The sequence below is a fragment of the Panulirus ornatus genome, chromosome 16, assembly GCF_036320965.1.
Source record: "Panulirus ornatus isolate Po-2019 chromosome 16, ASM3632096v1, whole genome shotgun sequence".
NCBI lineage: Eukaryota > Metazoa > Arthropoda > Malacostraca > Decapoda > Palinuridae > Panulirus > Panulirus ornatus.
The window spans coordinates 13,824,828-13,851,104 of NC_092239.1; the positions used below are offsets into that span (position 1 = coordinate 13,824,828).

The 26,277-nt window shown below is 44.0% G+C and overlaps 1 protein-coding gene across 2 annotated transcripts in view; it reads right to left on the reverse strand.

The window, feature by feature from the left end:
• The window catches only part of LOC139754160 (uncharacterized), a 143,808-nt gene extending 123,108 nt beyond the window's left edge, over positions 1-20,700 (reverse strand). For both annotated transcript variants that reach the window (XM_071671324.1, XM_071671319.1), the window contains exon 1: positions 20,257-20,700. The gene's annotated coding sequence lies outside the window, so the exon portion shown is untranslated. The remainder of the gene's footprint in view (positions 1-20,256) is intronic.
• Between the last annotated feature and the right edge of the window lie 5,577 nt (positions 20,701-26,277).

Genomic DNA, 26,277 nt, shown 5'->3' on the forward strand with positions numbered 1-26,277 from the left:
TCAATACAAACGAGGAACGAGACGGTTAGCCAACGGAATAACAACTTCCCTCGTTTGTTACATAATTCCTCCACACACACACACACACACACACACACACACATTGCCAGACTGTCGACTAAGGGAGCCTGGGGTTAATTAGGATGTGACCCACACTTTGGGTCTTGGGCAGGAGGGTTCGGGTGGTGGCAGCAGGTGGCGCTGAAGAGGCAGCCAGCCATACACACCAGCCTCCCACATGTGTGACGGGTTGTCAACGCTGCCGGTGGTCTTGAGCGCCACTTGGTCCTCAGAATGATAATGGCTTTCTGGCCAGATTAGCTGCGTGTGCTGTGTGTGTATGTGTGTGTGTGTTACGGGGAGAGAATTTTACACTAGTGTATTCCGTATCTTTGTATGTCCAGTTTTTACTCTATGCGTGTATTCACACACACACACACACACACACACACACACACACACACACACATACACACACAAACATCCCCTAGACTAAGCCACGTACCCATTTACTGACAAGCCCAGAGGGCAGGATGAACTCCTGGGTTGGGTGTGGGCCGAGTGCCGCGCCTAAGTGTCGAACCCATGCGAGTCTAACCCCTGGGCAGGCCCGTGGCGACTCATGGTCAGTAACGCTAAACACTACTGTGCGTGCGTTCAAGTGCAGCGTGGTTAATAATAATAATAATAATAATAATAATAATAATGATAATATTAATAATAATAATAATAATAATAATAATAATAATAATAATAATAATAATAAAAATATTAATAAATAATAATGATAATAATAATAATAATAATAATAATAATAATGATAATAATAATAATAATGATGATAATAATAATAATAGTAATGATAATAATAATAATAATAATAATAATAATGATAATAATAATAATACAATTATTATCATTCAATATTCTTATTACTATTATGAGCGGTTTGTTGAACAGCAGCTAAGGGGTGACAATAAATGAAATACATACAACATTCAACGCTGAGGCAGACAATATGTCAAGAGCGGTGATTGTAAACAATCATAACAATGGTTGGGAAGGGGGCGGACTTGTAGCGGTCTGTTCAAGCTGATCTCAGTTCGACAAGGTTGTGGTACCGAACTGCAACTCAGTAACGAGACATCTCAGGTGGCAGGAGGTGACGGTGGCGTGGCGGGGTAGGTGTAGTAGTAGCATATTCCTGAGACTCATATGAGGATCTGGTAATGATTAGAGGGTGAGGGAGTCGGTGTGTTGAGGCGTCTCTTGCCAGGTGATGTAGGAGGGACAGAGGGTGATCTTCCATGACCCCCCACCCTTCCTTTTTTTCCCCACCTTTTCCGTCAGTCCCTGTTGTGTGGTGGATATGAAGGACGACCAGGTGTTCACATTAACACCAAGATGCTGGGTGAACTGAACTGCCTGGAAAGGGCTGGAGGTCTGTTGAGAGAGATAGGAGTAGGTTGGAAGCTAGGCTGGCGTCGATGACTACAAGCCTTGTTTGGTTAATGATGACGTGGCTGGCGGTGGTCCAAGTTTGGAGACTGTTTAGGATGTCCTGGAAGGCGACGTTGGGAAGAGCTGCTGTCAACGATGACACACCAATGACAGAGTCTTCGAAGCACTTCCATCGAGCAGATGCATGTAACAGGGAATCCTTTTTAAGGACAATAAGGAAACACTGGGGACCCTTCCCTGTTGGACGCCACAGGTGAGGGACTGAAACGAAGAGGTGGGTCCTTGGAAACGTACAGCTTGTCGAGAATGTGTATATGACGATGCAGAAAGGGGTTTGAAAGAAGAGGAGAGGAGGAAGATGTTACAAACATTATCCACTTCCAGGTCCAGGCGCTGGGGGAAATCTTGATTGTTGGCCGGAGACGCGGGTTTTAGGACATGAATTTGGGAGACGTTTGTTGGAGGATTGTCGAGAGTGTATTGACTTGAAGGGAGAGCTTTAAGAAGCTGAATTTACGAGGAGTTTGTTGCAGGGTTCCTGGGAGTACGGTGATGCAGAGAGAGTTAGAAAAAGAGAGGAAAAAATAGGACAAAAGATTCTGCGGCTTAACCCAGGTGCTATAGCTTGTGTCAGTCAGTAAGGATTGTGGTCTATTATTATCAACATAAAATATATCTAACAGATATGGGATGGTGTGAATATTTGTTTAAACCGAACATCATTCTCGATTATTTTTTTACGACTGGTAAACTGGGCTAATTATTTCGGGTGCACGTTATTGTACAAAAATAAACCATTAAAATAACTACCATCTTATAAACAATGAAAACGGTTCACTAGTTGGTCGGTTACTTGGGCTTTAAGTCACAAGATTGCCAAGGTCATTTAAAACCATCAAGATTGTTAGAACCATCAGAAGAGTACGCCTTATTATATGTACTTCCTTAAGTTGTTAAAAATAATTCTTAAGCCATATACACTCACTGTATATATTGAAGAGAACGGGAATATAATGGTGATAACGCTTGCTATGAATTTTTTTTTAAACGCAGGTGGCATGATAGTATAAGTGACTTGGATCAGTGCTTACGGAGATGATTCTAAAACGTAATTCAATTTAAATCAGCTTTCTTCATTTTATCACATGAATAAAGTACCTCCAAAATTATGGTCAAATACGTGTCACACTGAATTAGATCATCAGGTATAATTTGCAGTGCTATACAGCTTATTATCTTTTATCAAAAATGGTTTACAATTTTGAGCACCTAACTGGGGAATTATCATCATAGTTCAAAGCATATACAAGGGCATGAAAATTAAAGCACATTTAAAAAAAATCTTAGTTTCAGGATAGCCATGAATAACATGAAAAGAGAATGAAAAAGTAATCTTCGGCCTCTTATCAATATGATAGAACAAAACCTTAAGCCATTATAATACCTTTTTACTACATCCTGAGGGATAATTACATGAGTACCTACTGTTAAATTACCACTCATCAGTATGTCTCAAGTATTTCTGTCGATTGTAACTTCGATAACGCAATATATTAGTCCACGTCCCAAGTAAAATCTAGTTTTCTATAAAGCATATCTGTCCACCGTTTTCTTCCAATCTTTCTGGTTAACTTGCAAAATATAAAATCTATGCATGCATGAAGATCATCACACGTCCTTTATTTCGAAATATGCTCAATACCAGAAATGGACTAATACGCACCGTGTCCCAAGTTCCTTAGCCTGATTATCTTTTACGTAACGACGTATGAAGTTAATACCGTCTACATTTATACCAAAAAGGAAGATAATTCAGCTTTTTCACAATGTGCACATCACTATTTTACCTTTCTGAGAAAGGCTAAGTGAAGGCTGCTAAAAGTATATGAAATCCCCAGTAGTTCCTATTTTCAACGCATAACACCGCCGTCAGTAACTTAATTACCTCAGATTAATCCATTCCCTTAACCAACGCGTAATTTTTACCAATTTTGATTAACTTGTATACCTGTATTGTGTTCCCTTCCCATTTTGTTTTGACTTCCCTCCTACTATAACTAAGATGGGGTTTGTCCTCTTCATTCGTTGCTTCAGTCTACCAACTACCACTTGGCGCTAGTGTAGCCTAGATAAAAACTCAATCGTCCAAAATGAGTGGTCAAAGAACCTAAAGCCTACCTCAGACCCTCATAACACGACTTCTACAGTCCATTAGTATTGTTTTCCAGGCGAGTGAAACTGATTGGACATTTGAATTCAGTTCAACAATAAGGAATATTATCAGCACATTAACAAAAGTCTGCTGACGGTAAAGATGAAACAATACTCAACCTGCCAACTAAGCATATGTCAACAGGTAGTAGAACAATGAACAATTAGTTGTATTTCTGGCATTTTGATGTGTACGGGGTTCAGTTATTACTATGCTTCAAATCAAACTGTTCGTAGAGCTTGGCCCAAATGCTTATACTGATGTCAAATCTGCTTGTCCTAAATAATGACTGGTAGTGGTATGTGAACTTAAAACTTTAGTGTTTGTGAATGTCAAGAAAAAAACAAAACCAGTAAAAGTAGCCACTCTGTCACTTTTAAATGTCATGAAGTTATATTACCCTAAAACTTCCGTTTGAATTATCAGATAGCCAGGTATTTGAAGCAGATTACATGCTAAGTCATGGGCGTCCCGTCGCCCATTCATTACGTGCCAGGTGTGGTAAGCTATGCCAAGCATGTGTTGTGGCCGAGGCAAACATAGCTCTCTTGTTTGTTTGTTTTTCTCCTTTCTTTCTGCAACCCAGGCTCTTGAGCAGCGGGTTTTAACAGCCATTCAGTTGGTCGCAATGTGCAACGCGATGTCTCAACGTCTTTCACTGTACGGCACTGTACACCCGTCAAACGCTTTCTAAGTAAGAATGAAACATGCTCGAAAAATGACTTTAACTCTACCCAACCTACATTACTGTAGGTACGGAAGCATATTGTAACTCCCACATCTTCCACATAACCAAGATTCAAATGCTTTGAATTCTTAGAATTAGCTCACTGAACACCAGAAGGCGGTCACGATTTTTCGAATGGTGATTATAACGCTGACGACCTTAATGACCCTGGCAGTCAACAGGCCTTACATCATTAAAAGAGACACAACGGAGCTTTATGGAGGAGCACATAACTTTCGTATTAAAAAAAAAAAAAAAAACTTATGATACCCTTTCCTACGAGAGTCTATCATCATACTGAGCCGAAATGTCCCTTATCACTTGAAATTTGTTGATATTTCCATGTTTTCTTCCCACGAACTGGCTAACGAAGTTTAATACGGGTAACTGCTACTCGGCCATGCATTATAAACAACCTAGGACTAATATCCATGAAAGAGTCTTGGTGTTACCCAGGACCTTTGTAAAGGCTCCTGTAGACCAAGACTACACTACTTCCTGAAGTAGGAAATTGTAGATTCCTCTGGAGTCGGTAGTCCTTTTCATTCGTGATGTAAACTCGAGCAGGCGGAATCCGGTAACGCCACTCTGCAACTCAAAAGCTATAAACGCTTTTACATTATCAAACAACTCTACAAAATTATTATTTCCATGTAGTAGAGATTACCAATGACGAAAGATAAGGCAATCAATCGCACTTTTATCCCTCTCTTCAGATAGTGCCAATCTCTTAATCATTCCACACTTATCGAAGCTAATCACGGTATCGAGTTATCTCTACGGCGGAACAATACACGACGATAAGCCCCAAAAATATCACAATGGTACCGTGACCACAGTTCTGACGAGGGAGGAGGTATGGTTTGTGAATACCAAATGGGCCCACCAGGCGGCGCGTCTGAATCTGTGTCGGTGGGGTTTGATCCCACGGGAGACCCTTAGAACTCATTTCAAAACCTGACAAGCCGTCAGTCAAGTCCTTAATCTAAAAATGTTCCAAGAATATAATAATCTACCAATGAGCAACGCATTTCGTCGATGCCTCTCACCGTATTATGATTCACCACACACTTCTCAACCCCGACCTAAAATAAACCTAACCTAACAAAGTCAAAGCTTAACAAAACTCATCCAAACTAGATTACGTTAGGTTAAGAAGCGTAATTTCATAATAATCCGGTTATTTTCAATTCGGTGTAGTGGAATTAAGGCAAGACACAGTTCAACACGAAAAGCGTACTACAGGGAAGTTATGATTTTTTTTTCAAATGTAATATTCATGGCTCTACCCTTGGTAGGCTCAGGAAATGAGAGATGGAGAGTGAGAGGTAGAGAGAATGACAGGAGTGAGCGGTGGTCACATGTGGCCAACATACCTCCACCAACAGTCAGAGCCACCACCAATACATCACTCATTTTGTGCTAGCGTGTGTATTATGTGATGTTATTTGTTGCATTACAAGGGTAGAATTCTGCCCTCGTGTTCGTGTGTGTGTGTGTGTAAACCTCTTCAATCCTAAAATTTTAATAGTATCTACATAAAGTGTCTTGTTATAAACATATATATATATATATATATAAATATATATATATATATATATATATATATATGAAAGAAAGAAAAAAAAAAAAAAAAAAAATATATATATATATATATATATATATATATATATATATATATATATATATTATTCTTTGACAATTTGTCTCTGCCATAGCGAACGTTATCATGCTGGATAGCCATGTTCGTCTGACAGATTGAGCGTTATAATCTGGTCACAAACTGCTGTCGTGGCTGCTAATATTAAGTCAGCGCAGGTTTATCTTCATTTGAGCGACTCAGTAAACATATGCATACTAATAACTTACATATACTCGTGTTCATCAGTAAGGAGACGTTCCCTAACGTTTTTCAAAGTCCTGAGATCCTCATGTAATCAAGGATATTGTGTGCACATTCAAAAGCCGGGGCTCGCAAAGAGGGGAGGGACAAGGAGCTGACGAGGGAGTTCTGCATATGAAGCGCAGTCCAGCTACGAAGTCCTGAATGAGACATTGTACATACAGCAGCCACAGCAGTTCCCAAGACGGAGCGGAAACCCTGCACAAGCAGATATAGGCACGAACTGTAGTCTCTATCGTATACTGTGTACGTCTCTGTAATACACAGCTACGTCACTATCGTATAACCTACAGTGTACGTCACTATCTATAAACGTCAACGGAATTGATCTAGATGATGTCTCACCAAGTGGGTAACTCGTCCAAATAAAGAGGCATTACCTCGCGGTGCCTCTCTCAACCTGAAGGGCAGGTAGGGTTATAACTAAGCAGCAGACTGCTCTCTATCAGGTTGGGTCATACCAGTGCAGCAGACTGCTCTGAGGGCCAGGGAGGATCATACCAGAGTAGCAGTTCACTCAGTTGTGGCGTTCATCGGATCACTAGGTCGCCCCTGGGACACACACACGCACCATGAGAGCATAACAAATACTGGTTCTGGACGAAGATCAATTAGCTAAAGTGAATCCCATTTTCAGTATCCATACCAATTCAGACTCGTGCAAATATACTAACAATAATTATACACTAGTACTCCACTACAACCGTTATTCCCATTCACTGCTACAACGTTGGTAATGTTACTATCGGTGCTGGTGACACCTGTCATACGAAAATAACCCAGCCAATGTCGTCATCACGTACGTATATAAACATCACCTGAAATCCTAAATACCAATAGGTTTTATGATATCGCTACGTCATTCGAGTAGGTCGTCAAGAACACATACTTATAATACATGTGCATACATACACGGCATTAAAGACAGGACATATATGCAAGGCTAAGAGACGTGTAAAACTCCCTCCCCGTAACACACAAATAGTAATCACACTAATTTAATCAAACGCTGACGCAAGGCAAGAGGCACGGGGTGAGTGGGCAGGCACGGGGTGTGTGTGTGTGTGGGATGGTACCAGCAGTGACCACGTTGTATTGAAGATGACGCAATCCTTTTATTTTGATAAAGATGAAACTTTCACCTTTTCCAGAGGGCGGCTGGATCCTTCCTCAGATCCTGGAACCGCCCCCTTGGCCTCCCCTGGAAGCCCTAGTGAAGTAAAATGCTCAGAACAAGTTTACTTAAACAGGGTAGACTGGATCCTGCCGGCCTGGGCTCAGCCTTGTGCATGAGTCGGGGAGTGACCATGACGGTGGTGCCCAGTATTGCTCACTTATTCTTCGTGTTCCCCTTCCTCTCACCTGACTCACAAACCTGAAAGACTCAGGCGGGTACTCAGCCTTCCTTCCTGACGATCTACCAGCTGCACTCTACTCTAAAACATATCTACCCATCTGGAGAGTAGTGCAACGTACTCGCCTTCCATACAACATAGTTACTCATCTGTCAAGCTCCCTGTCTGCCTAAATCCCTTCCTACCCACTTAAGACTAGTGACCAATTAGCTTCTGTCTTTCCCCTTTTCTTTTCTACCCTTCCTAGTCTGCTCCCTTGTCGTTCCTTCACACGTAATCCTCGCCTATCAATACAAGAACGTCTCCATACGTCCACCTGTGGTCGGTTTTCCGTGGAGTCTTCGAGGTGGAGGGACAGCTACGTCCTGCTCCCGGTAAGGAGCATGTGGTGGACTCACAGCTGTCTCTGGCGGCTGAGGATGCTCCACAGGACGACAAAAGCTGCTACAGGAGGGAATCATGACCTGGAAACAGGTCTTGTGCGCTGGACACCACATAAAACGAGCGTGAGTGACCAGAAGCGCCTAGACGAGGATGATAAGAAAAAAGATCAACTCATATCGAACGTATACAATCTATTTCACGGATCACCTTTCATTATCCCAAGTCTAGATGGAAGGTCTAGCACTATACCCTTCGTACACACTCTCTTTTTTTGTATGCGTGTGTGGAAAACGTTCGTTTTATACTTGTGAACGTAAAGATATTCGTGTCATATTTCCTGCGTGACGAACAGATGTGATGAAGGAAGGGCAGCCTAACCCAGGTCTCTCCCCGGCAGGCAGCGCGGCACATAATCTCAGGCCGCTCGTCACCAACAAATATAGAGAGACAAACCAATGCCCTGCATGGCGCACCCTGTTCATCCTCCACCAATAGGCCAGCCCAGGTCCTCCCTGTCTACCTGTGGCGCGGGACAGTGTTCAAAATAGACCGACCCACCAAGCTGAGGGAAAAAAAATGAGAACGCCCGCGATTTGTGTATCCTTCAGACAGTCCCAAACCCATGATCGCCCTCAGTAGCCTAGGCTTGGCCTCGCCTTCTGCTTAATCATCCTTCTTCCGTATACGCACAGTGGGAATCTAGGATACTATTACTGTCCTCCAGTAGATAATACTGTCATACCAGCAGATCTTTTATCATCCGGGTTTCCCGGGAAACAAGAAGTTTTCAGTATCCAGATTCGTAAGTATTTTACGTCTAAGTTCTTATGTTTGCCACCTTTTTCTACCCCACAATATCCCTGTAGATATGTGCGGAAAATATGATTCTTGCCAGTTTCATAGCAAGATGGAATTCCACACAACGAACGTAATCCACACGGTGTGTGTGTGTGTGTTTACCACAGAGTGGCAGCTAAAGACTGCGGTCGTCGACTGTTCCAGTCACCATTAGCCAGCGGACGTCACCTGCACACTAAGATGACCTACTCACAGTTTCCATCATCATCATTCACTCGTGTTCGTCCACAAGGTGACGCTCCAGCTCGTCCATTCGTCAACTTTTGTGGACGTCATGTACTGTGCTCCGACGAGCCAGCTGTTTCCCCAGTTAGAATACGCGGGTGGGTGAGCAGGTCTCCCTCCTCCCCAGGCTGTACACAGAAGCCAGCGAACGGACACCCACGCTCACTTGCTGGCACACAATCTCAGCAGCAGTGTGTAATACTTCACCACTCTGATCAAACTCATTATTCTGAGATTTACTTTTAAGGATGCAATTCGTAATTTTGACTTTCTTTCACCAACGCTCAAGGACATTATCAGAGAAATTGTCGGTGCTGGAATGTATCGCCCTGACCTGACACATTCCCTCTCACCACGATCATCACCAGCAAGCAACGAGACGTCAGGCAATAAAGTAAAAGAGTCAACGAATCTTTTCTACAATAATGTACCCAAGTACCACACGAGTACAGAAACTGCAGTGTGATGCTCTCGACCAACCGGAACAGCCTGCAGGAACAAGAGGCCTCTGTTATCATTCTTGGGAGAGGGACGGGAGAATTACGCTTCACTCTAGGCCACAGTGCAAGGGTGAACCCCGTAACATCGCTTGGTGAGTGACCTCTATTACAGAAGGTCACAACAGGTCAGACCAGTGCACTACCATTTACGTGCCAGGGTCAAACCTGCTCCTGAAAGGTCAGTATGCAGCCAGGTCAAGCCAGGTCTCAAGAACACTGCATGCTAATCTCTACACCCCCTTGAACTCCACGAGTCGACCCATGAACAGGACGGTACGACCCCCGGGAATCGACGGTACGACTAATGAACAAAGTACGACCCTTGAACTCGACGGTTCGACTTTCCCCCAGATGGATGCTTGAAAAGGACGACACCCCTCGGGACGAAGCAGACCACCAATGGACGAACCCACAGCACAGCTGGACGACCCAGACCACAGCTGTGGTCTCAAGGCCGGTGGGTCTGGGCACGGCAGGCCTCTGACGTCATCGGCCACCTTGGTAACACTCGGGGCGGTCGGGGAGAAAGACCTGCCGGTAAAGACTTCACAAACAGCAGAAGACGAGGCCCATCTTTGGTGCTCTGAGGAATGCCAGTTTGTAGTTTTCCTCAGCGGTGTGTGTGTGTGTGTGTGTGTGTGTGTGTGTGTGTGTGTGTGTGTGTGTGTGTGTGTGTAGGGGAGGGGGAAGGGGGGATTTTCCATGCAGGGCGTAATTACTTCACTTTTCTGTAAGAGGATGGAATTTTGTACCCGCGGGGCCACCATCTCTTGAACTTACTTTATCATGTACCTTTTCAGACTCCTGTATGCTGTCGGTATTCACAAATTCCCCACAGCTAACTCACTTCAGCAGCGAACTTTAACACTATCGAAGCATTTATTCATATAATTTCTAACAAGTTTCTTACATAATTCCCTGTCATGACCTCTTCTTGTTCTTCAATTTTTGCATCTCACGAAAAATTGTTCGCTGTTGATAATGTCAAACTGGTTTGGAAACTTGAAGGGTGTGATCAACTCGCTCCCTTTTTATCAATTCATTTTCCACGGTGGGCAAATCTAAGGCCTCTAGCACTCCCCTGTAATCCCCAAGTTCTCTTAATACTGATACCATCTTTGTTGCCCTTCTCTGGACCTGTTCTATTAGTTCTGTGCTTCTTTAAGTACGGTGACCAAATTTGAGAGGAAATGTTTTTCTTGAGGTCCAATGGACGTTGTAAATGTCCAGTGTGGAGGCAGCTACGTGGGATGTGTGGGGGCAGCTACGTGGGAAGTGTGGGGGCAGCTACGTAGGATGTGTTGGGGCAGCTACGTGGGAAGTGTGGGGGCAGCTACGTAAGATGTTGGGGCAGCTACGTGGGAAGTGTGGGGGCAGCTACGTCGGATGTGTTGGGGCAGCTACGTGGGATATGTGGGGGCAGCTACGTGGGACGTGTGGGGGCAGCTACGTGGGATGTGTGGGGGCACCTATGTGGGATGTGTGGGGGCAGCTACGTGGGTTCACCACGTTTTACCAACGATGACAATCCTCTTTTCTAATCCAGGCGAACCTTCCTCCGTCCTACCACCGCCGCCTCCCTCCGAGTCCTCCAAACAGACTCTTAGCTTCTTCAGAATGACCAAGTGAGATGAGAGGCAAGACGGGAGTACAAATCAGAGTGTGTTCTGTCTGCCTGGACTCACAATAGAGGAGGGGAGGTAAGGGTGTGGTTATATTGGGAACTGTGCAGCACTATAGCCATCCTCTCTCTCTCTCTCTCTCTCTCTCTCTCTCTCTCTCTTACCACCCTGTTCGAACCAACACAACTACACCTATCTGATTAATTCCCCCACCTCTCATCCTGTCCTCACAACATACTGGTCGGGATACTCATCGGTTTAAATTCATCCATTTACATGCCAGAATACATACATACCTATGTCCCTAATCGCGTGTTATATCCTTGCCTATACTCCTCATCTACCTCCCTACCTGCTGCCAGTGTTCAGTCCCCGCTTCGACACGTCGCTTCGCAAGGCTTCGGAGCGTTTCGACATGTTCTCCTTCCTTGTGGTATTATTCTATTCTAATTTCATCCGCTCCCTCAAGTTCACCACATCGTGGCTGCCCTAATGTCCTTGTCCAAGCAAGTCCTGCAGGAAAGGGGGAATTCATGGCCCTCCCCAAGACGTAGCTGGGAAAGGATTGGATCCCTGAGCGTCCATAGATACCCAACAGTTTATATCAATGGATTTGATAGTATAGAACTGCTGGGTGATCACTGAAGCCAGAATTCATATCACACACGTCAAACATCCGTGGGAAAGACATTTGCTGAGGAACCTTGTAATGATGATGAGTCATAAAACGAGAGAGAGAGAGCTCCCTCCTCCATAACCAGGAAACAGCCAAACATGAATCTATTTGAGCCTCAAGTGACAATAAGAAAGAGAAATGTACGTAACTTTATCTTTTTTACAAGGTTACATCAATCACGCATATCCGTGTTTTGCGCATTTATCAAACACGGACAGGTAGGACACCACATCAGCACAACGAAAATTCACGTTAACCAGTCAGAGGAGAACCATAAGAGGAAAACCACTGCGAACTAAAACCAGGATGGACTGTCTAGTTCCCTCGCTTAGTCTGTGGCCGACGACGACGTGGTGTCCCTACCCTTGTCTGTCCTACCAACAACACCGTAGGATCTACACACAGTACCGCTTGTACTGGATCTACTAACAATACCGCGGGGAAGATCCACAGACAGCACCGCTGGGTGGATCTACAAACAGTACCGTTGTGAGGTTCTCCACCTACTGGGAGCCTTCTCGTCAACAACAGTAAGCCCTAAAGTTGCTCTGGAGTAGTCTCCACGGGCTTATCACTCCCAACACGTCGGGCTTAGACTCAGGCTGATGAAGGTCACACCATCATCAGCTTTAGTGAACTTGACGTGATAGTCATTTAATTACCAAGACAATTTTTTCTGTTTCTAGCAATGCGATAAAGACAAGGGGTACCACATAGCTCCACTGTCCTAAATGATGGGACATCGGCTGCTCCTGTATCCCTAAATGTTAGGGGCACTGACAGCTCCCCTGCCCCTGACTACTGGGGCAGTGGCAGCTCCTCTATCCCTAAATGTTGGGGCGCAGGCAACTCCTCTACCCCTAGATGTTGGGACACTGGCATCCCGACCCCTGAATGTTGGTGGAGGAAACAAAACAACTGTCGTGCCTCCTAATAATGACAGATACTGAGGTCCCCAGCCACTGGGTGTTGGCAGGTAGAGGACTTGACCAAGTCCCCTCCCTCGTGGATGTTGGAGGTAGAGAGAGATACACGAACCTCCTCACACTCCCAAACGAGCACAGTGTGTGGCCAGACCTCCAGGTACAGACTATAATTATGACTCGTGACACGTACAGTCTCACTTGAAGTCCTCATTCTCACGTCTTAAAATAACGTCCCTGATCGCAGTGTGTGTGTGTGTGTGTGTGTGTGTGTGTGTGTGTGTGTGTGTGTGTGTGTGTGTGTGTGCATAATAACTAAATAGATGAATAAATACATGAATAAAAGTTTATTGAGTTAAGCAGCCATTCGGCAGAAAATACAGAGTTAAAGTATTACAGCTATTACAAAACTGGGAAGTGATCATAGTCACTAGATAACCAGTCACAACGAGCTTAAAATCAAGTCAAGGCTGGATATTTCCACGCTCTGGGTAATCACGTGAGTGAGGTACATCGACACAGCCACCGAGACAGAGATATACAGACGTACTTACAGAGGAATTACTACAAATCTATACATCAAACACCGAACTGAACGTGATAAATGGTAATACAGTCGTTGACATACCACATAGCCTAAGACGAAACCGAGCCGCATACACGCCTGGCTATGCACTCATTCATGGAGTGTTCATGACGTTCACAACGGTAGAGGACTGTTCTAACGTACGAGCTCTCATTGGTACAAGCGTCGGTTTTGGTGACGAGCGATGATCCGTGCGGGAGGGGAGTGTATTCCGAGGTTTTGAGGGTGTGGTGGTTCGGTGGTGGTGGTGGCGGCGTGTCAGCGAGTTTATTGCCAAACTGCTGTGTGGGCTGCCGGTGTCGGTTGGGGGGGGGGGAGAGAGAGAGAGAGAGAGAGAGAGAGAGAGAGAGAGAGAGAGAGAGAGAGAGAGAGAGAGAGAGAGAGTTTTGGACGTAAGTTCTTCAGAATCATTGCAATGTTTTACGCTACCGCAAGTTGGCCTTGAAGGCTGGCTGTATTGAGGCCACCAATGGGTGATTTTCAAAAGCCTTTACAAATTACTTAAAATTTTCTATTCACGGAAAAGAGACGACATACCCTCAAATTATAACGAAGGTAACTCAGGATAAACGGCAGCATCCAAAGGTACTAGAGCCTGGCCTTTGAAGGCCATTAAAGGCCACCATTCATGGTTTCGAGTTACTAAAGCCTTTTTTTTTCAATCCCCCATGCAGAGTCGGGTACCCAAGCTCGTCCACAATATTCTCAATGTATTCACTTACTGCCGGCCATCTTACACTACCGTGTCACTGAACACATGAAACACCCTACCGCTTAGCCGGGTTACGTCGCCTCCCCTGAACCCCAAAATGTCGGGAGTCGATAGACCGTCTCGTTCGTCGACGGACGAAGACGGAACCGACGCGTCGTGTGGTTCTTGGTTGTGGGAATGACGGCGTCCCCTTCCACCCCTCCTCATCTCTGCCCCGTCAGACGGGGGCCGCCCCACCCCCACCGCCAGGTGAGGTGAAAGTGTAAACGGTTTATGGCTTATATAGCCTTGACCCCCGCCAGGCCAGCCAGCCCACCACACGGCCAGGCGGCCTACCCCGTCACCCCATACCCCCCAGAACGCCCACGCTACCCGCACCCTCTTCCCCTACCTCATCCCCTGCTAACATCAGTCCTCGTCCCCGGCCTCCCTTACTTCTACCTCCTGCCAGGCTACCTCCCTCATCTCTAGCCACTCCCGGCATCCCCCACCACACTACCTCCCAGGTGCGACCTACCAGCAGGTACCACTCTCACTGGACACTTGCCGACCCTTAAAGCATATTTGGAGTGGCAATTTTTAGCTACACACACACACACACACACCCACACACACACACACACACACACACACACACACACACGGGTTGCTAGTGTGTGTGTGTGCGTGTGTGTGTACATACAACAAGGCTAAAGACATGGTGTATGCACATGGCTAACAGAGGAAGGAACACAAGAGCAAAGCTGTCTCCTTGTAACATACAAACAAAAGCTACTCTGTATCTTCCACTTTTAAAATCTCATCGTAAGTAAGCTCTCTCTCTCTCTCTCTCTCTCTCTCTCTCTCTCTCTCTCTCTCTCTCTCTCTCTCTCTGTATATATATATATATATATATATATATATATATATATATATATATATATATATATATATATATATATATATCCCTGGGGATAAGGGAGAAAGAATACTTCCCACGTATTCCCTGCGTGTCGTAGGAGGCGACTAAAAGGGAAGGGAGCGTGGGGAGGGGGGGCTGGAAATCCTCCCCTCTCGTTTTTTTTTTTTTCCCCAAAAGAAGGAACAGAGAAGGGGGCCAGGTGAGGATATTCCCTCAAAGGTCCAGTCCTTTGTTCTTAACGCTACCTAGCTAACGCGGGAAATGGCGAATAGTATGAAAGATATATATATATACGCATAAACACAAAAAATATACCTTCATACATACATACAGACCTGCAGAAATGTGTGATATCTACTACTATATTACTGTAACTTTATCACAATATTCGACCAACCATCACGAAGTGCATAAGGTATAAACAATATTAGTAACAGCCTATTGGCTACCTGAATTCAATAAACCGTTCTTTACTTATTCATTCATTTACTGACATTTCTATTTTTAACACTTCATAAACACAAGGACGTCCAGAAATTCCGTCCACATAGCGACTGCTGTCTGGAATGTAATTCTGGCCTTCAGAAAGACACTTTCTCGCCTAAAAAAAAAAAAAAATATTGAAAAAAACCAGCATTCTATTGTGCGTACCCGTGGCGGAACGACTAAACTACCATTGGTTGTCTGTTGATATTGGGGGTTGCGTACTGGATATACCAGCAATGAAACGGGAAAGCAATAAATGGCGGTAAATATATCAAGATTTTATGTGTCTCCCTCAGGCTACGTCTATGTCCAGCAGTAAACAGTTCACCGAAATACAAGCAGTGCAAAGTAGGCTAATGGAGTGGGTGAAGATACCTGCCAACAATGTAGCACTGATCGCGCGGCTAGGCTAGGTTATCAACTTATATAATCTTACGGTAAGTTAGGCGAGTTTCCTTTAACACGTATCATATTCATGATCAACACATAGGCTCCATAGATATCAGGTATCAATTGAGTAGTAGCTGAACCCATTCCATCAGCAGCGTCATAGTAACTGCGTCCTTACGAATCATCCAATTAGTTCGCAGTGCTGGACAGCATTCTTGACGCTCAGAAATTAGATGCTGGATGCCCTCGCTCCCAGGTCGATTGTTTCCATGGAAACTCGGTAAACACAATGACATCAACTCACCCTCATGTGCTGTTATGTGGGACAATCATTATCAGTCGCTTCCATCTGACCCCAAACATTTATCATTCTCTCTAATGTTCCTGACTGGGTCAAAGCATTGTTGTATTACCGCTGTCCATACGTGTGATTTGGGATAAGTAATGATCAGTTCACCCTTGTACTGTTATTTCAGATTCATCAACCACTTATTACTTTAAAAACAAGTTTTTCTCCACGATATGTTAGTATCAGACTTTGGTACAGTGGTGGATTTAAAGACCATACGACCAACAATCGAATCCTCATATAGACATTACATTGGGGTCTCCTTCGAAAGAGTAGATACTGCAGTAATAATTCAATTAGCCGTAATACTATGAAAAACAGTCATGACAAAAATTCATACAACATCATAGAAAACTTCTTGATTTTCCATTACATTTCACTCAAAGCTACGGCAGAAGTGTGTCGTGTTTGCCACTCCGAGCCTCATCGGAAGCAGCGTCGTTCATACTGCTTCCTTCATAACAAGATAGTTTGAAATCTCGTATGGGGGACTTCAACCAAGGCTGCCACCATTGACAAAACTGGTAAAGTCAATAAATATTGTTCACACATCAGAGATAAGATAGGAGGCATACAAATACATCAAACCCAAATTGCATAATTAGGAAATATCCGAGAAGGTGGTTTGACCATTAATTGGATAATTTTCTCTTCACACTCGCATCATTCTTTGGAGTAGAAGTCTTTTTTTTTTTCCTTGTCCAGTGAAAGACAGGTATCAGTCCTCATATTTGAAAAGAAAAAAGTTGGAAACTGTAGTAATGATTCGAAACGTAAGACTCACAATAAATCAAGAGTATCACTCACAGATCGGGCTGGATGACCAGCTTTCCCGTGGAGACGCTAATCATCCATCACCTACTGCAATTGTGCAAGAATGATAACAAAACTTGAATAATCAACACCCTACAGTGTGCCTTATTCAAATAATGCTATGAGTGAATCTTTTATCATTTTTTAACCAACTTACGGTCACCTTAATTTTCAACCTTTGTGAATCAGAATTCGGACCATTCGTAACGTTAACAAGTTCGCCTCTCTCTCTCTCTCTCTCTCTCTCTCTCTCTCTCTCTCTCTCTCTCTCTCTCTCTCTCTCTATATATATATATATATATATATATATATATATATATATATATATATATATGGATCTGGAGAAGGCATATGATAGAGTTGATATAGAGATCTTTGTGAAAGGCATTAAGAGTATATGGTGTGGGAGGTAAGTTGCTAGAAGCAGTGAAAAGTTTTTATCAAGGATGTAAGGCATGTGTACGAGTAGGAACAAAGGAAAGTGAATGTCGGTTTGCGGCAGGGGTGCGTGATGTCTCCATGGTTGTTAAATTTGTTTATGGATGGGGTTGTTAAGGAAGTGAATGCAAGAGTTTTGGAGAAAGGAGCAAGTATGCAGTCTGTTGTGGATGAGAGGGCTTGGGAAGTGTGTCAGTTGTTGTTCGCAGATGATACAGCACTGGTGGCTGATTCGGGTGAGAAACTGCAAAAGTTGGTGACTGAGTTCGGTAAAGTGTGTGAAATAAGAAAGCTGGGAGTAAATGTGAATAAGAGCAAGGTAATAAGGTTCAGCACGGTTGAGGGAAAGTAAACTGAAGGTAAGTTTAAACAGAGAAAGACTGGAAGATGTGAAGTGTTTTAGAAATCTGGGAGTGGATCTAGCAGCGGATGGAACCATGGAGGCGGAAGTGAGTCACAGGGTGGGGGACGGGGCGAAGGTTCTGGGAGCATTGAAGAATGTGTGGAAGGCGACAACGTTATCTCGGAGAGCAAAAATGGGTATATTTGAAGGAATAGTAGTTCCAACAATGTTATCTGGTTGCGAGGCATGGGCTATAGGGCTGTGCGGATGAGGGTGGAGGTGTTGGAAATGAGATGTTTGAGGACAATCTGTGGTGTGAGGTGGTTTGATCGAGTAAATTATGAAAGGGTAAGAGAGATGTGTGGTAATAAAAAGTGTGTGGTTGAGAGAGCAGAAGAGGGTGTATTGAAATGGTTTGGTTACATGGAGAGAATGAGTGAGGAAAGATTGACAAAGAGGATATGTGTCAGAGGTTAAGGGAACGAGAAGTGGGAGACTAAATTGGAGGTAGAAGGATGGAGTGAAAAAGATTTTGAGCGATCGGGGCCTGAACATGCAGGAGGGTGAAAGGCGTACAAGAAATAGAGTGAATTGGAACGCTGTGGTATACTGGGTGGATGTGCTGTTAATGGATTGAACCTGGGCATGTGAAACGTCTAGGGTAAACCATGGAAAGTTTTGTGGGGCCTGGATGTGGAAAGGGAGCTGTGGTTTCGGTGCATTATACATGGAAGCTAGAGACTGAGTGTGAACGAATGTGGCCTTTGTTGTCTTTTCCTAGCGCTACCTCGCGCGCGTGCGGGGGAGGGGGTTGTCAGTTCATGTGTGGCGGGGTGGCGACAGAATGAATAAAGGCAGCAAGTATGAATTATGTACATGTGTATATACGTATGTATATATATATATATATATATATATATATATATATATATATATATATATATATATATATATTGAAATGCATAGGTATGTATATGGGCGTGTGTGGACGTGTATGTATATACATGTGTATGTGGGTGGGTTGGGCCATTCTTTCGTGTTTCCTTGAGCTACCTCGCTAACGCGGGAGACAGCGACAAAGTATAACAAATATGAATGAATATATATATATATATATATATATTAGTCGTGTCAGGAGTCCATCACCCTCAGAAATAAGTCGTAATAAAAGTGTATAACTTCCAACTAGCCCGTCGGAAACGTACCGGAAATATTACTCTTCCTCCATCATAAACGGTGCTACCCCCTCCCTCACCCTTAGCGCATCACCCTAACCTGCTACCATCATTACCGCGCCCTTCACCCACTCTCCTGCCTTATACCCTCTCCACCCACCGCAGGCTGGGTTTCCGTCATCCCCAGAGTCACACCCTCCCCTCCTGCCTTCTAAGGCCTACGGTCGACTCGCTCTCTCTGTGGGGAGGCGAGGGAAGGATGAGAATACCCGTGACCTGAGTCTTATCAACCCCTCGTCCTCCCCCACCACCAGCCGCAACTCGGCCAAGTTATGAGGTCGTTTATCCCAACCTTCCGACGTTTGTGGGGTCAGGTTAGGGGGTTGTCTCATATTTCTCAGCGTCAGCATCGAGCGAAGGGTCGGCTGGAACGGCACACGTGAGGTTTCCGGCATTCTTTAACCCCCCATGATGGCTTCCTTTACCCACCCTGGGCGCCTCACAAAGTAATGATCCACGAAGCTGTTTCTCTTAAGGCATGGCATAGACAAACATGCCCTTTTCATACCCATCTCGGGGTTAAAAAAGGAAATAGGGTATAAGAATGAATCGGGTGATCTCCCAGCCTGAGGCGATGGTTGTCATGGTACGGACTTGAACTTTTTTCAATCCGTGTTGCAAGCTGCCACATGGGACAGCGTCACCAGTGTGACGAGTTTATGGCAAGTGTTCCATCCACTAACAGGAACTGACAAAACATTTTAATCTCACCAAATAAAGCTTCACCACTGTTTTGAACGAAGGTCGAGACGTTAAACGACATTGTTTTAACATTCAACAACAATCTCTCCACTGTTGTAAGGTAAAGACAACATCTCTCCCAAGGTTGTGATTTCCTCAGCCTCCTCGTCCAGTTGCGATAAAAAAAAAAATCCATTGTTGCTAACACATCACCATATTCACTGTTGTGATCTGACAGTACACCTGTCATGAGGATGACAAGCAAGCCCATATTAGTAGATGCCAGCCAATCAAACCGTGAAATGCCTTGAGGATACACCAGTATTGCGAGCTAAAAACGCACCCTCAGTTCCTACGTTGGAAGCATACGACAGCCTCCGAACAAATCCATAACTGAAGGCCACAAGCCACCGTTTGTTCACGGCCGTCACGGAAAACTCAACTGTTGTAACTATACATGACGTCATGTTACTTACCATATTTGCGATATTGTTGGAATGAGCAAGAAGTCCTCTTTCTTCAAATGGATCCCTCCAATGTCCCTCTACACTACCAAACGCCGCTCCGGAACTGCTCTGTAACAGACGAACGATGACACACAACAGCTCATTTTCTTGCCATAGATAATTCCACTGCCACCTGAGCTTGTAGCGTCGCAGTCAGACGCTGTTTTCACAGTTTGCTTGCTAGTCTGACGCAACACTTTATTTACCTCAGCATCAGTGTTCCAAGTTTTCCGTAACAAACTGCCTAATACATCAAAACTGTTCTAATAATACAATCTCACCAGCAACGGACTATTCGAGTCTCTAATTCTAACAAGAGTTTGATTCACAGAAAAACACTGAATGATCACAAAAGTCGCACAGAATTAGTTCCAGGTGCGCTCTCACCCCAACACACCTACGTGGACGCGCACGCACACCGACTGACAACATTTCCACCTAAAACCTCAGATGTTACCGACTCTAGTTGCCAATTAGCCCGTAATGGACTCTATTTTTCGACCGCAGAGAGTGCGAACTTCCATGTATATTTTGTTTATGATCATGCATTAATAACAACGTTTTTTTTTCCTTTATCAATGGATGATCCATGCCTCACTGGATATATTATTACCCTTAGGTTTAAGGTGAGTGTCGACACCGGCAAACGAAAAACACACAAGCAATGATTCCATCTGATCGTGGCATACCCATAAACATTTGGTAAGAGACAAAACGACTATCCCATTACTCACACGACATATTCTGATGGTTATTTTGGTCTGGCCACACCAAGCCCTTTTACCCTGCTTAGCCTGACACGTACCCCTACCACCTCCCCCACCTTTATGACACACACACACACACACACACACAGTCGCTCTTTGCCACGCGTTCAGAACCTCCCCCGCCATGGTAAATACTCGAGACCTACCCTGTCATACCATACAGTCAGTCTTCTCGCCATGCAACACATTCTGTACTTCCCCTGCCGCATCATAGCACTCATAAACCCACTGCCATAGCATACATTCAGTACACCCTATCCTCACCCTATCATGCCCTACGCAGCTTGTATCCTCTACTCCCATCCCTCGGGAGATAGAAGGGAGGGGAAATGGGATGAGGTATGACAGGTAATGTTACCCCAGGTCTACCTCTCACGAGATGCTTCACTCCAAACATCCCTCTTGTACGCTTGGCTGTTTGACACCCGTCGTATTCACCAGCCACTTAGGAATCGTCTTCCGTCTTGCCTGCACAATAAAAGACGCCTGTGTCATGCGAGGTCACGGCCCCTTGTCTGCTGACCTAGGCTTAGTGTTCTGTTATCCCGAGAGACAGTCTTAGTCCTTCACTAACTGAACCGTTGCGTGGAGCCCGGGTAGTTATCTTTAACTCATTTGTGCGGTCACATATATCAAGGAACCTCTTTTCTTTATAACTATTTCATATCAATATAATAATAAAAGGATTTCTTTCTCTCTCTCTCTCTCTCTCTCTCTCTCTCTCTCTATATATATATATATATATATATATATATATATATATATATATATATATATATATAGAGAGAGAGAGAGAGAGAGAGAGAGAGAGAGGAGAAAGACTTCTACCTCTATTCCCCGTGTGTCGTAGAAGGCGACTAAAGGGAACGAGAGCGGGGTGCTGGAAACCCTCCCTTCTTGTACTTGAATTTCTAAAATAGGAAACAAAATGGAGTCAAGCAGAGACTGCTCCTCTTCCTCGAAGACTCTGATTGGGGTGTCTACGTGTGTGTGGCTGTAACCAAGATGAGAAGAGAGGAGAGATATGTAGTATATTTGCGAAAAGAAACCTGAATGTCCTGGCTCTGAGTGAAACGAAGCTCAAGGGTAAAGAGAAGAATGGTTTGGAAACGTTTTGGGAGTAAAGTTGGGGACTGGTGAGAGGATAAGAGCTAAGGAAGGTAGGTATTAATTGAGAGGGTGAAGGTATGTACAGAGCATCAGACTGGGGAGGAACAGTGTAGTTTCAGAAGTGGTAAAGGATGTGAGGATTAGGTGTTTGCTTTGAAAAATGTGTGAGAAATACTTAGAAAAACAGATGGATTTATATGTGGCACTTATGGGTCTGTATATGGTGTGGGACGTAAGCAGCTGCTAGAAGCAGAGAACTTTTATCATAGGTGTAAGGTGTGTGTATGAGTAGGAAGAGAGGAGAATGAATGGTTCCCAGTGAAGGTTGGTTGGCAGAAGCGGTGTGATATCCCCATGGTTGCGTAATTTATTTACGGATGGGGTGATAAAGGAAGTAAATGCAAGAGGTTTGGGGAAAGGGGCGAGTATGCAGTCTACTGGGGATGAGAAAGCCTGGAAACTGAGTCAGTGTTGTTCGCCCATGATACAGAACTGATGGCTGATTCGAGTGAGAAACTGCAAGAGAGTGTGAAAGGAGTTAAGCTATTAGATTCAGCAGGGTTGAGGAACAAGTTAGTTGGGCGGTAGGTTTGGAGACAAAGTGGAGGAAATGAAGTGTTTAAGATATCTGGGTGTGGACAAGATGACAAAAATGGAACCATGGTAGTGGAAGTGAGTCAGAGGATAGGTGAAGAGGTGACAGATCTGGGAGCAACGAAGAATGTTTGAAATGAAATGTCATTATCTGGTAGGGTAAAAATTGGTATGTTAGAGGGTAAAGTAATTCCAAAAAAGTTATGTGGATGTAAGGCATAGGCTCTGGATGAAGATGTGAGGATGAGAGTAGGGGTACTGGAAATGAATCGTTTGAGGAAAATATATGGTGTGAGGTGGTTTGATTGAGTAAGTAATATAAGGGTGAGAAAGGTGTAGTAATAAAAATTGTGATTGAGAGAGCTGAAAAGGGTGTGATAACATGGTTTGGGCATGCAGTGAGGTTAACATACAGGATATAATTGTCGAGGTTGACAAAGAGGATATAACTGTCAGAAGTGGAGGGAACAAGGACAATGAGGAAACTAAATTGGTGATAGAAGGATAGAGTGAAAAAGATTTTAAGTGATCAGGGAATGAACATGCAGGAGGGTGGAAGATATGCAAGGGACAGAATGTATTGGGATGATGTGTTACACATGGGCCAACATGGTGTCGATGAACAGAACCAGGGGATGTGAAGTGGCCTGGGGAACCATGGAATGATATGTGGGGCCTGGTTGTGAATAGGGAGCTGTGGTTTCAGTGCATTACACAAGACAGCTAGAGAAAGGTAGTGAAAAATGTGGCCATTCTTTGTCTGCTCCTCAATCAGGTATGAAATATCTATATACCATAGTTATTATTATCATCATTATTATTACTATCATAATACTTAATCACTGTTTTCTGCATCAGCGAGGAAGTGCCAGGAAACACACGAAGAATGGCCCATCCACTCATGTACACACATATATATGTACATAAATGTCCATACATGCATATCAACATACACATACATATACATACACAGACATGTACACATATACACATGTACATATTCATACTTGCTTACCTTCATACATTCCCGGTGCAGCCCCGCCCCATAGGAAACAGCATCGCTACACCCTGCCTCATCTTCCTCTTTCCAATTCATTTGTACTGGGTTACGACCCTTTATCCTCCCCAGTAGCATAGTTCATCCTCCGAATCGTGTTTTTCCTCCTCCAAGTCTTGTGTTCTTAAGTTGCTTTAGGGTTGCATTATCAGTGCTCCGGACAAACAAAGGCCACATTCATTCACACTCAGTATCTAGCTGTCGTGTGTAATACATTGAAATCACAGCTTCCTTTCCACATCCAGACCCCACACACCTTTCTATGGTTTACCTCAGACACTTCAAATGCCCTGGTTCAGTCCACTGACAGCACGTCGACCCTGGTATACCATATCATTCCAATTCACTCTGTTCCTTGCTCGCCTCTCATCCTCCTGTATGTTCAGGCCCTGAATGCTCAAAATCTTTTTCACTCCATCCTTCCACCTCCAATTTGGTCTCCTGCTTCTCCTTGTTCCCTCCACTTCTGACACAAATATCCTCTCTGTCAATCTCTCCTCACTCATTCTCTCCATATGTCCACACCATTTCAACAAACCCTCTTTTGCTCTTTCAACCCCACTCTTTTTATTTCCACACATCTCTCTTGCCCTTTCATTATTTACTTGATCAAACCACCTCACTCCGTATATTGTCCTCGAACATTTCTTTTCCAACACATCCACGCTCCTCCATACTACCCTATCTATAGCCTATGCCATTCAACTACATAATATTGTTGGAACTACTGTTCCTTCAAGCATACCCACTTTTGCTCTCCAAGATAACATTCTCTCCTTCCACACATTCTTCATCTCTCTCAGAATCTTTGCCCCCTTCCCCACCCTGTGAATCACTTCTGCTTCCATGGTTCCATTTGCTGCTATGTCCACTCCCAGATATCTAAAACACTTCGCCTACTCCAATTTTTCTCCATTCAAACTTACATCCCAATCAACTTGTCCCTCAACCCTACTGAACCTAATAACCATGCTCTTATTCACATGCTTTTCCAAACTAAATCACCAACTTCTGCAGTTTCTCACTCGAATCAGCCACTAGAGCTGTATCATCAGCAAACAACAACTGACTCACTTCCCAGGCCCTCTCATCCTCAACAGACTGCATACTCACCCCTCTCCAAAACTCTTGCATTTACCTCCCTGACCACCCCATCCATAAACAAATTAATCAACCATGGGGGCATCCACCAACTCATGGGTACACCATATGTGAAAAGTCACCTTCAGCAAGGCTGTATCATCGTCTCTTGATGCAAGGGTGTAAAGTCGCCTCAAGGAACATCTGACTGTAGTACATCTTCAAAGCTGCAGAAGTCCCATAAAAGAAATTCTGGGGTTATATATAACAATAATATACATACACACATGATGAACAGCTACTTGCAAGTGGTAACACTGCCAGTGAGGTATCATCTTCAACAAAGCTGTATCATCGTCATTGGAAAAAGAGTACAGCACTGTTCAGGACCTTTTTTGCCCCACAAATGTCCACCTTACCCTACTCCTACACGGAGTGTATCCTCTAAAGTGCAGAGCCCATAAGAGGAACTCTATGGATTCATAATATTTTTCTTACATAAATGCTTGTCCTGCCTTGACAAGGTAGTGTCAGCAACACTGTTGACAAGCAATGGCCTCATTTGCACTCATTCACTCTGTGATTATCTGTGTACAGCATAAAAAAGAGCCTATCACTAACAGGCAAGCTCTACAAACTATTCCAAGATTTACCTTGACTACTTCATAAGTTCTGGTTTATCCAGTTGACATATTCCACCCCACTCCCTCATGTAACAACAATCCAGTTCATTCTATTGCCTCTCCCCTACCCCATGTAACAACAATCCAATTCATTCTATCTCTTGCATGCCTTTCACCCTCCTGAATGTTCAGACCCTGATATCCCTTTTTCACTCCATCCTTCCATCTCCTTCTTGGTCTCCCTTTGCCTCTTCTAATCCGTAGTTCTTACATAGTTTTCCTTCACTCATTCCCTCCATATGTTTGAACATTTCAGCACAACCTGTTCAGCTCCCTCAATCATACTGTGCTTACTACCATAAGAATAACTAACAGAATGTTACCAGACTCTGCCTCTTCAGGGTTACACCAGGAAAGAAAAGTCATCTTTGATGAGGCTATCATTGGGAGTACAGCCTTAACAAAGGCTGTGATATGATTGTGAGGTCGTCAGCATATGAAAGGACCTTAATGCTGAGGTTTACCTTGGGTAATGGGAGGTCATGTATCAAGTGAAAGAAGAGAGTCAAAGAAAGAACTGCTCCTTGGGAAACTCCACTGTAGAGTTCAAGTGTGACTATCATTTCATTTGAGAAACTGTAGGAAAGGCATATCAACAGAAACATCCAACACGTTTTGAGCTATTTAGTCCTATTCACTGACACTGAAATTCTATCTAGGGAATGGAATAAATTTTGTGGGTAATAAGATCACTGTAACA